The sequence below is a fragment of the Arachis hypogaea genome, chromosome 5 (genome assembly GCF_003086295.3).
Source record: "Arachis hypogaea cultivar Tifrunner chromosome 5, arahy.Tifrunner.gnm2.J5K5, whole genome shotgun sequence".
In the NCBI taxonomy this organism is placed as follows: Eukaryota; Viridiplantae; Streptophyta; class Magnoliopsida; order Fabales; family Fabaceae; genus Arachis; species Arachis hypogaea.
In genome coordinates, this window is record NC_092040.1 from 68,068,163 (window position 1) to 68,077,912 (window position 9,750).

The 9,750-nt window shown below is 38.6% G+C and overlaps 1 non-coding gene across 1 annotated transcript; it reads right to left on the bottom strand.

Moving 5' to 3' along the window:
- Positions 1-8,972: 8,972 nt before the first annotated feature.
- LOC112804224 (small nucleolar RNA R71) lies at positions 8,973-9,080 on the bottom strand. Its single transcript, XR_003202841.1, has one exon. It is a non-coding gene; the product is annotated as a small nucleolar RNA R71 (small nucleolar RNA).
- Positions 9,081-9,750: the final 670 nt, after the last annotated feature.

The window sequence follows — 9,750 nt, forward strand, 5'->3', positions numbered from 1 at the left end:
TAGCCACAACAAGAGCTCTGATTGATGTGAAAAAGGGCAAATTGGTTCTGAGAGTCAATGAAGAGGAAATCGTCCTTAATATGCTAGAAGCCTTACAATACTCTAATGACTCTGAAGGGTGCATGAGAGTTGATATGATTGAACCTCTGATTAAAGAGGTGGTTAAAGCTCTTGATGACATTTTGAAGTCCTCTTCTGAGGATGCATTGCTTGAACTTGATGATTCACCACATCTGAAGGAGAAGGAGCCCCGAATCTTGAGTTGAAGCCTTTGCTGCCATCTTTGAAGTATTCCTTCTTGGGAGATAAAGACACTTATCCAGTGATCATTAGCTCCTTTCTGAAACATGAGGAGGAAGAGGCGTTGATTCAAGTACTCTGGAGTAATAAAATTGCTATTAGATGGACCATTAGTGATTTAAAAGGGATTAGTCTGACCAAGTGTATGCACAAGATCTTACTAGAGGATGATGCTAAACCAGTTGTACAACCATAGAGGTGACTAAATTCAACTATGAAAGAAGTGGTCTAGAAAGAAGTAGTGAAGTGGTGCACGAAAATTACAATCACACTTTGTAATTCTGCACAACTAACCTGCAAGTGCACTGGGTCGTCCAAGTAATACCTTACGTGAGTAAGGGTCGATCCCACGGAGATTGCCGGCTTGAAGCAAGCTATGGTTATCTTATTATTTTTAGTCAGGATATCAATAGTGGTTCTTAGTTTTAATTGCAAAGAGTAACAGAGCATGAATTAAATGATACTTGTTGTGCAGTAATGGAGAACAGGTTGAGATTTTGGAGATGCTCTGTCTTCTAAATTTTTGCTTTCCTACTGTCATCTTCTTCACGCACGCAGGTCTCCTTCCATGGCAAGTTGTATGTTGGTGGATCACTGTTGTCAATGGCTACTAGCTATCCTCTCAGTGAAAAGGGTCCATGTGCATGGCTAATCATCTGTTGGTTCTCAACAATGTTGGAATAGGATCCATTGATCCTTTTGCGTCTGTCACTACGCCCAACAGTCATGAGTTTGAAGCTCGCCACAGTCATCCCATCCCAGATCATACTCGGAATACCACAGACAAGGTTTAGACTTTCTGGATCTCAGGAATGCTGCCAATTGTTTCTAGCTTATACCACGAAGACTCTGATCTCAAGAAATTGAAGGCTCTGTTGTCAGGAGAGGCAATCAAACGCATGGACCTGGAACCCAAGAGATATACATTCAATCTAAGGTAGAACAGAAGTGGTTGTCAGACACGTGTTCATAGGTTGAGAATGGTGATGAGTGTCACGGATCATCACATTCATCATGTTGAAGTGCGAACGAATATTTTAGAATAGAAACAAGCGTGATTGAATAGAAAACAGACATAATTACATTAATTCATCGAGACACAGCAGAGCTCCTCACCCCCAACCATGGGGTTTAGAGACTCATGCCATCAAAGATACAAATTCAGATGTAAAATGTCATGAGGTACTAAATAAAATCTCTAACAGTAGTTTTTATACTCAACTAGTAACCTAGGTTTACAGAAGATGAGTAAACTAAGATAGATAGTGCAAAAATCCACTTCCGGGGCCCACTTGGTGTGTGGTGGGACTGAGCATTGAAGCTTTCATGTGCATAGGCTATTCCTAGAGTTAAACGCCAATTTGTAACCTATTTCTAGCGTTTGACTCTAGCTTGTAACGTGTTTCTGGTGTTTAACGCCAGAATAGGGTAGAAGGCTAGCATTGAACGCCAGTTTGCGTCGTCTATGCTCGGGCAAAGTTTGGACTATTATATATTTCTGGAAAGCCCTAGATGTCTACTTTCCAACGCAATTGAGAGCGCATCATTTGGACTCCTGTAGCTCCACAAATTCCATTTTGAGTGTAGGGAGGTCAGAATCCAACAACATCTGCAGTCCTTTTTCAGCCTCTGAATCAGATTTTTGCTCAGGTCCCTTAATTTCAGCCAGAAAATACCTGAAATTACAGAAAAACACACAAACTCATAGCAAAGTTCAAAAATTTTATTTTTTCATAAAAACTAATAAAAATATACTAAAAAGTAGCTAGATCCTACTAAAAACTATATGAAAATACCCTCAAAAAGCGTATAAAATATCCGCTCATTACAACACCAAACGTAAACTGTTGCTTGTCCCCAAGCAACTAGATAAACAAAATAAGATAGCACTAAAATCAAGAGGCAATCTCAGAGTTTTACATGAAGCTCAATTCTAATTAGATGAGCGGGACTAGTAGCTTTTTGTTTCTGAACAGTTTTGGCATCTCACTTCATCCTTTGAAGTTTAGAATGATTGGCATCCATAGGAACTCAGAATTCAGATAGTGTTATTGTTCCTCCTAGTTTAGTATGTTGATTCTTGAACAGAACTACTTTATGAGTCTTGGCCGTGGCCCTAAACACTTTGCCTTCCAGTATTACCACCGGATACAAAAGTGCCACAGAGACATAACTGGGTGAACTTTTTCAGATTGTGACTCAGCTTTACTAAAGTCCCTAATTATAGGTGTCTAGAGTTCTTAAGCACACCCTTTGGATTATGACTTTAACCACTCAGTCTCAAGCTTTTCACTTGGACTTGCATGCCACAAGCACATGGTTAGGGACCGCTTGATTCAGCCGCTTAGGCCAGGATTTTATTCCTTTGGCCATCCTATCCCTTAATGCTCAAAGCCTTGAATCCTTTTTACCCTTGCCTTTTGGTTTAAAGGGTTATTGGATTTTTCTACTTGCTTTTCTTTTTCTTTTGCGCCAATTATTATTATAATTTTTTTCACTGCTTTTTCTTGCTTCATGAATCAATTTTATGATTTTTTAGATTAATCAATAACATATCTCTTTTTCCTCATTCTTTCAAGAGCCAACAGTTTTAACATTCATAAACAACAAGATAAAAAATATGCACTCTTTAAGCATTCTTTCAGAAAACAAAAAGTGTTGCCACCACATATAAATAATTTGAATTTTTCTTATTAAGAACTCGAAAAAGTTGCCTCCTTATTCTAAAAATATATGCTATTTCATTCATGTTTAATGATGATGAGAAAAATAAATTATAGCTTACTTGGAGATGATAAAAAAAATTAAAAATACTAACTAGTACTACTCATATGACTCCTAAAATAGATTCCTAATAGCAGAAGTTATCACAGAGTTAAGATTAGGACTCAACAACCTTTATTTTGGGAGATGGATGCTCCTTCAATCTGTGGGGTGTTTGGTCCCTCAAGGGAGAGCCTATGCAGCTTCAGTTCCTGTAGCTCACGCCCTTGCTTTTCTTGTTCTTTAAGTAGCTTGCAGATCATGCTATTTTGATTTTGCTGTTCTTCCTTAAGTTGATCCATAGTGTCTTGCAGCTTGGTGATAGATGCTTCTAGGCGGGTCCAGTAGTCAATCTGAGGGATTTCTGGGAGGAACTCCTGCGCCCTCCTTTTGATGGAGTTTTCTTGTACTTGTTATCCCTCCATTGACTTCTTGGTGATTGGATGTTCGACTGGGATGAACTCATCTACTCCCATCTTCACCCCAGCCTCTTTACATAGCAGAGAAATCAAGTTCGGGTAAGCCAATTTGGCTTCCTTGGAGTTCTTATTTGCAATTGTGTAGAGCTCACAAGAAATCAGATGATGAATCTCCACTTTGTTTCCTTGCATAATATAATGGATCATCACTACTCTCTTGATAGTGACTTCGGAGCGGTTGCTGGTAGGCAGTATGGAGCGCCCAATAAAATTCAGCCAGCCACTAGCAACTGGTTTGAGATCCCCTCTCTTAAGTTGGTTTGGAACACCTTTTGTGCTGATTGTCCACTTGGTTCTAGGGATGCATATGTCCTCTAGAATTTGGTCTAAGCGCTTATCTGATCTTACCATTCTCCTATTAAAGGATTCTGGATCATCTTGTAGTTGAGGCAGCTTGAAGACCTCTCTTATTTTGTCAAGGTGGAAGTAAATAATCTTCCCTCTGACCATGGTTCGAAAGGTATAGAAAGCGATTTCAGTCATTCTCTGCCTCTCTGTTTGCCACAGATTTGAGTAGAATTCCTGAACCATGTTTCTACCCACTTTTGTCTCAGGATTAGCTAGAATTTCCCAGCCTCTGTTTCGAATTTGCTCTTGGATCTCCGGATATTCGTCTTCTTTCAGATCGAATTTAACTTCTGGGATCACTGACCCTAGACCCATTATTTTGTGGTAATGGTCCGAATGTTCCTTGGTTAAGAACCTCTCTTGATTCCAAAGTGATTTTGGATTATTCTCTTTCTTGCCTCTTGAAGTGGTTTGTTTACCCTTAGGAGCCATGATCTTAGTGAGTCTTAGCTCAGTGATCACACAAAACACACCAAACTTAGAGGTTTGCTTGTCCTCAAGCACAAGAAAGGAAAGGAGAGGAGAAAGAGGAGAGCCAAATTCGAATTGTGGAGGAGAGGGGTGGCCGAATGTTAATTTAAAAGGAAGGGGTGGGTTCGAAAATTTTGAAAAAGATATGATAGAAGATATGATTTGTAAAAGATAAGAATGAAATGCAAAACATATAAATTTAAAATTGAAAAGATATGAGATAATTTTTGAAAAAGATAAAACTAAATTTGAAAAGATAGTATAATGAGTTAAAAAAAAGATTTGAAAAGATATTAAAAAGATAGATGGGTTTTGCAAAAGATTTGAAAAGAAATAAAAAAGATATATGAGTTTTGAAACAAGATTTTAAAGGAAGAAAAGATTTTTAGGATTGAGAGTTATTTTTTAAATTGAAATTGAAAGATGAGGATTTGTAATATGTTTATGCAAGAAATTATAGATGAAAACATAAAAAATAAAAATAAATAAGAAAAATTTGAGTTGGAAAACAAAACTACCTCCCCTCCACGTTCCTGGCGTTAAACGCCCAACTGTTGCCTTTTTTGGGCGTTTAACGCCCAACTATAGCTTGTTTTGGGCGTTTAACGCCTAGTTGTTACTTATCTGGCGTTAAACGCCAGAAAGCCTTTGTCACTGGGCATTTTTCTAAACACCCATGATGCTGTAAGTAACGCCCAGAATGGTACCTGATGAGCGGATAATTTGCACGCTTTTTGGCATTGTTTTTGTATGTTTTTAGTATGATCTAGTTAGTTTTTAGTATATTTTTATTAGTTTTTAGTTAAAATTCACTTTTCTGGGCTTTACTATGAGTTTGTGTGTTTTTCTGTGATTTCAGGTATTTTCTGGCTGAAATTGAGGGACCTGAGCAAAAATCTGATTCAGAGACCAAAAAGGACTGCAGATGCTGTTGGATTCTGACCTCCCTGCACTCGAAGCGGATTTTCTGGAGCTACAGAAGCCCAATTGGCGCGCTCTCAACGGCGTTGGAAAGTAGACATCCTGGGCTTTCCAGCAATATATGATGGTTCATACTTTTCCCAAGATTTGATGGCCCAAACCGGCGTTCAAAGTCACCCTCAGAATTCCCAGCGTTAAACGCCGGAACTGGCACCAAAATGGGAGTTAAACGCCCAAACTGGCATAAAAGCTGGCGTTTAACTCCAAGAAGAGTCTCTACACGAAAATGCTTCAATGCTCAGCCCAAGCACACACTAAGTGGGCCCGGAAGTGGATTTTTATGTCATTTACTCATCTTTGTAAACCCTAGGCTACTAGTTCTCTATATATAGGACCTTTTACTATTGTATTTTCATCTTCTGATCTTTAGAATCTTTTGGATCTTTGGAATCTTTTGTTCTTTAGATCTTTTGATCATTGGGAGGCTGGCCATTCGGCCATGCCTAGACCTTGTTCTTATGTATTTTCAACGGTGGAGTTTCTACACACCATAGATTAAGGTGTGGAGCTCTGCTGTACCTCGAGTATTAATGCAATTACTATTGTTCTTCTATTCAATTCCGCTTGTTCTTGTTCTAAGATACCACATTTTCTTCAACTTGATGAATGTGATGATCCGTGACACTCATCATCATTCTCACCTATGAACGTGTGACTGACAACCACCTCCGTTCTACCTTAGATTGGGTGGATATCTCTTGGATTCCTGATACACGATGCATGGTTGATCGCCTGACAACCGAGTGCTCGCCTGACAAACGAGCCAGCCATTTCGTGAGATCAGGGTCTTCGTGGTATAGGCTAGAACTGATGGCGGCATTCAAGAGAATCCGGAAGGTCTAACCTTGTCTGTGGTATTTTGAGTAGGATTTAATGATTGAATGACTGTGACGTGCTTCAAACTCCTGAGGGCGGGGCGTTAGTGACAGACGCAAAAGAATCACTGGATTCTATTCCGGCCTGATCGAGAACTGACAGATGGATAGCCGTGCCGTGACAGGGTGCGTTGAACATTTCCACTGAGAGGATGGGAGGTAGCCACTGACAACGGTGAAACCCTTGCTTAAGCTTGCCATGGAAAGGAGTAAGAAGGATTGGATGAAGACAGTAGGAAAGCAGAGAGACGGAAGGGACAAGCATCTTCATACGCTTATCTGAAATTCCTACCAATGAATTACATAAGTATCTCTATCTTTATCTTTATGTTTTATTCGTATGTCACCATACCCATTTGAGTTTGCCTGACTAAGATTTACAAGGTGACCATAGCTTGCTTCATACCAACAATCTCTGTGGGATCGACCCTTACGCGCGTAAGGTTTATTACTTGGACGACCCAGTACACTTGCTGGTTAGTTGTGCGAAGTTGTGTTTATGCCATGGTATTGAACACCAAGTTTTTGGTTTCATCACCGGGGATTATTTGAGTTGTGAAAAGTATTGATCACAATTTCGCGCTATCAAGTTTTTGGCGCCATTTCCGGGGATTGTTGAGTTTGGACAACTGACGGTTCATCTTGTTGCTTATATTAGGTATTTTTTTTTTCAGAATTCTTGAAGATGAATTCTAGAGTTTCATGATGATTTGTTGAAGTCTGGCTGGCTGTGAAGCCATGTCTAATTTCATTGGACCGAGGTTTCAACTTATCATCACAAGAGCTTGTTGATTTCTATCAATCTTGCTGTTGGAGCAGTGATCTGCTAAGGCTTGGCTGGCCATTGGCCATGTTTAGTGTTTTGGACCGAAGCTTTCTTTGAAAGCTTGGCTGGCTGTGAAGCCATGTCTAATTCCTGGACCGGAGTCTTAGACTAAACATTGCATGATTCCTGGAATTCTCATTAAGAATTTTGATACCTTTATTTTCTTTTTTCACTTAATTTTCGAAAATCCAAAAAATTACAAAATCATAAAAACCAAAAATATTTTATGTTTCTTGTTGAGTCTAGTGTCTCATTTTAAGTTTGGTGTCAATTGCATGCATTCATTCATGTGTCTTAAGGATCTTCAAGTAATTCTTGATGATTTCTTATTTTGATCTTTGAATTCTCTTGACTTGAGTGTTTATGTGTCTCATATGCATTCTCATTAGTGTCAGTAGTATACAAACTGCTAAGTTTGGTGTCTTGCATGCATTGTTATTTGATTTTAGTTGCATTTTGATTATTCCTTAAAAATCCAAAAATATTTTTAATTTGTGTCTTTTCAAGTCAATAATACAGAGAATTGAAGATTCAGAACATACAGCAGAGGAATTACACAGAAAAAGCTGGGCGTTCAAAAACGCCCAGTGAAGAAGGACAGACTGGCGTTTAAACGCCAGCCAGGGTACCTGGCTGGGCGTTTAACGCCCAAAAGGGTAGAATTTTGGGCGTTAAACGCCAGAATGTGCACCATTCTGGGCGTTTAACGCCAGGATGGCACAAGAGGGAAGATTTTGTTTTCAATGCAAATTTTTTTTTTCAAGTTTTCAAAATTTTTCAAAATCAAATCTTTTTCAAATCATATCTTTTCAATCATATGTTTTCAAAATCAATTTCTTTCTTTTTTCAAAGATACTTGCTACCAATTAATGATTTGATTCAACATTTCAAGTATGTTGCCTTTTCTGTTGAGAAAGGTTTAATGTTTGAATCATATCTTTTCTTGATGGCTAAGTCATTAATTTTCAAAGTCAAATCTTTCTAAAATGTTTTTCAAATCATATCTTCTCAATCACATCTTTTTAAAATCAATCATATCTTCTTAACCACATCTTTTTCAAAATAGCTTTCAATCAAATCTTTTTAATTTCTAATTTAAAAATCTTTTTCAAAAATCACTTGATTTATTTTCCACCCTTGATTTTCGAAAATCAATTAAGGTTTTTCAAAATGTTTTTCAAAATCTTTTACTTAATTTTCGAAAATTGCTTCCCTTCTTCTCACATCCTTCTATTTATGAACTAACACTATTCCTTGATGCAAAATTCGAACTCCATCCTCTTTGATAAGTTCGAATTTTCTACTTCTGCCTTCCATTTTTCTTTTCCTCTGACACCTCAAGGAATCTCTATACTGTGACATAGAGGATTCCATATTTTCTTGTTTTCTTCTCTTTCTTATGACAAAAGCATTCTTGTTGAGGCTGATCCTGAACCTGAAAGGACCTTGAAGTGAAAGCTAAGAGAAGCTAAGGCACAACTCTCTGTAGAGGACCTAACCGAATTCTTCAAAGAAGAAGAATACATGGCAGCCGAAAACAACAACAGTGCCAACAATGCAAGGAAGGTGCTGGGTGACTTTACTGCACCTACTCCCGACTTCTATGGGAGAAGCATCTCTATCCCTTCCATTGGAGCAAACACCTTTGAGCTTAAGCCTCAATTAGTTTCTCTAATGCAACAGAATTGCAAGTTCCATGGACTTCCATTGGAAGATCCTCATCAGTTTTTAGCTGAATTCTTGCAAATCTGTGACACTGTCAAGACTAATGGGGTTGACCCTGAGGTCTACAGACTTATGCTATTCCCTTTTGCTGTAAGAGACAGAGCTAGGACATGGTTGGACTCACAACCTAAAGAAAGCCTGAACTATTGGGAAAAGCTAGTCAATGCCTTCTTGGCAAAGTTCTTTCCACCTCAAAAATTGAGTAAGCTTAGAGTGGAAGTCCAAACCTTTAGACAGAAGGAAGGAGAATCCCTCTATGAAGCTTGGGAAAGATACAAACAATTAATCAGGAAGTGTCCCTCTGATATGCTTTCTGAGTGGAGCATCATAGGAATTTTCTATAATGGTCTGTCTGAACTATCCAAGATGTCTTTGGATAGCTCTGCTGGAGGATCTCTTCATCTGAAGAAGACGCCTACTGAAGCTCAAGAACTGATTGAAATGGTTGCAAATAACCAATTCATGTACACTTCTAAAAGGAATCCTGTGAACAATGGGACTAATCAGAAGAAAAGAGTTCTTGAGATTGACACTCTGAATGCCATATTGGCTCAGAACAAAATATTGACTCAGCAAGTCAATATGATTTCTCAAAGTCTGTCTGGAATGCAAAATGCACCAGGCAGTACTAAGGAGGCTTCATCTGAGGAAGAAGTTTATGATCCTGAGAACCCTTCAATAGAAGAGGTGAATTACATGGGAGAACCCTATGGAAACACCTATAATCCTTCATGGAGAAATCATCCAAATCTCTCATGAAAGGATCAACAGAGACCTCAACAAGGTTTCAACAATAATAATGGTGGAAGAAACAGGTTTAGCAATAGCAAGCCTTTTCCATCATCTTCTCAGCAACAGACAGAGAGTTCTAAGCAGAACAACGCTGACTTAGCAACCATGGTCTCTGATCTAATCAAAACCACTCAAAGTTTCATGACTGAAACAAGGTCCTCCATTAGAAATTTGGAGGCACAAGTGGGTC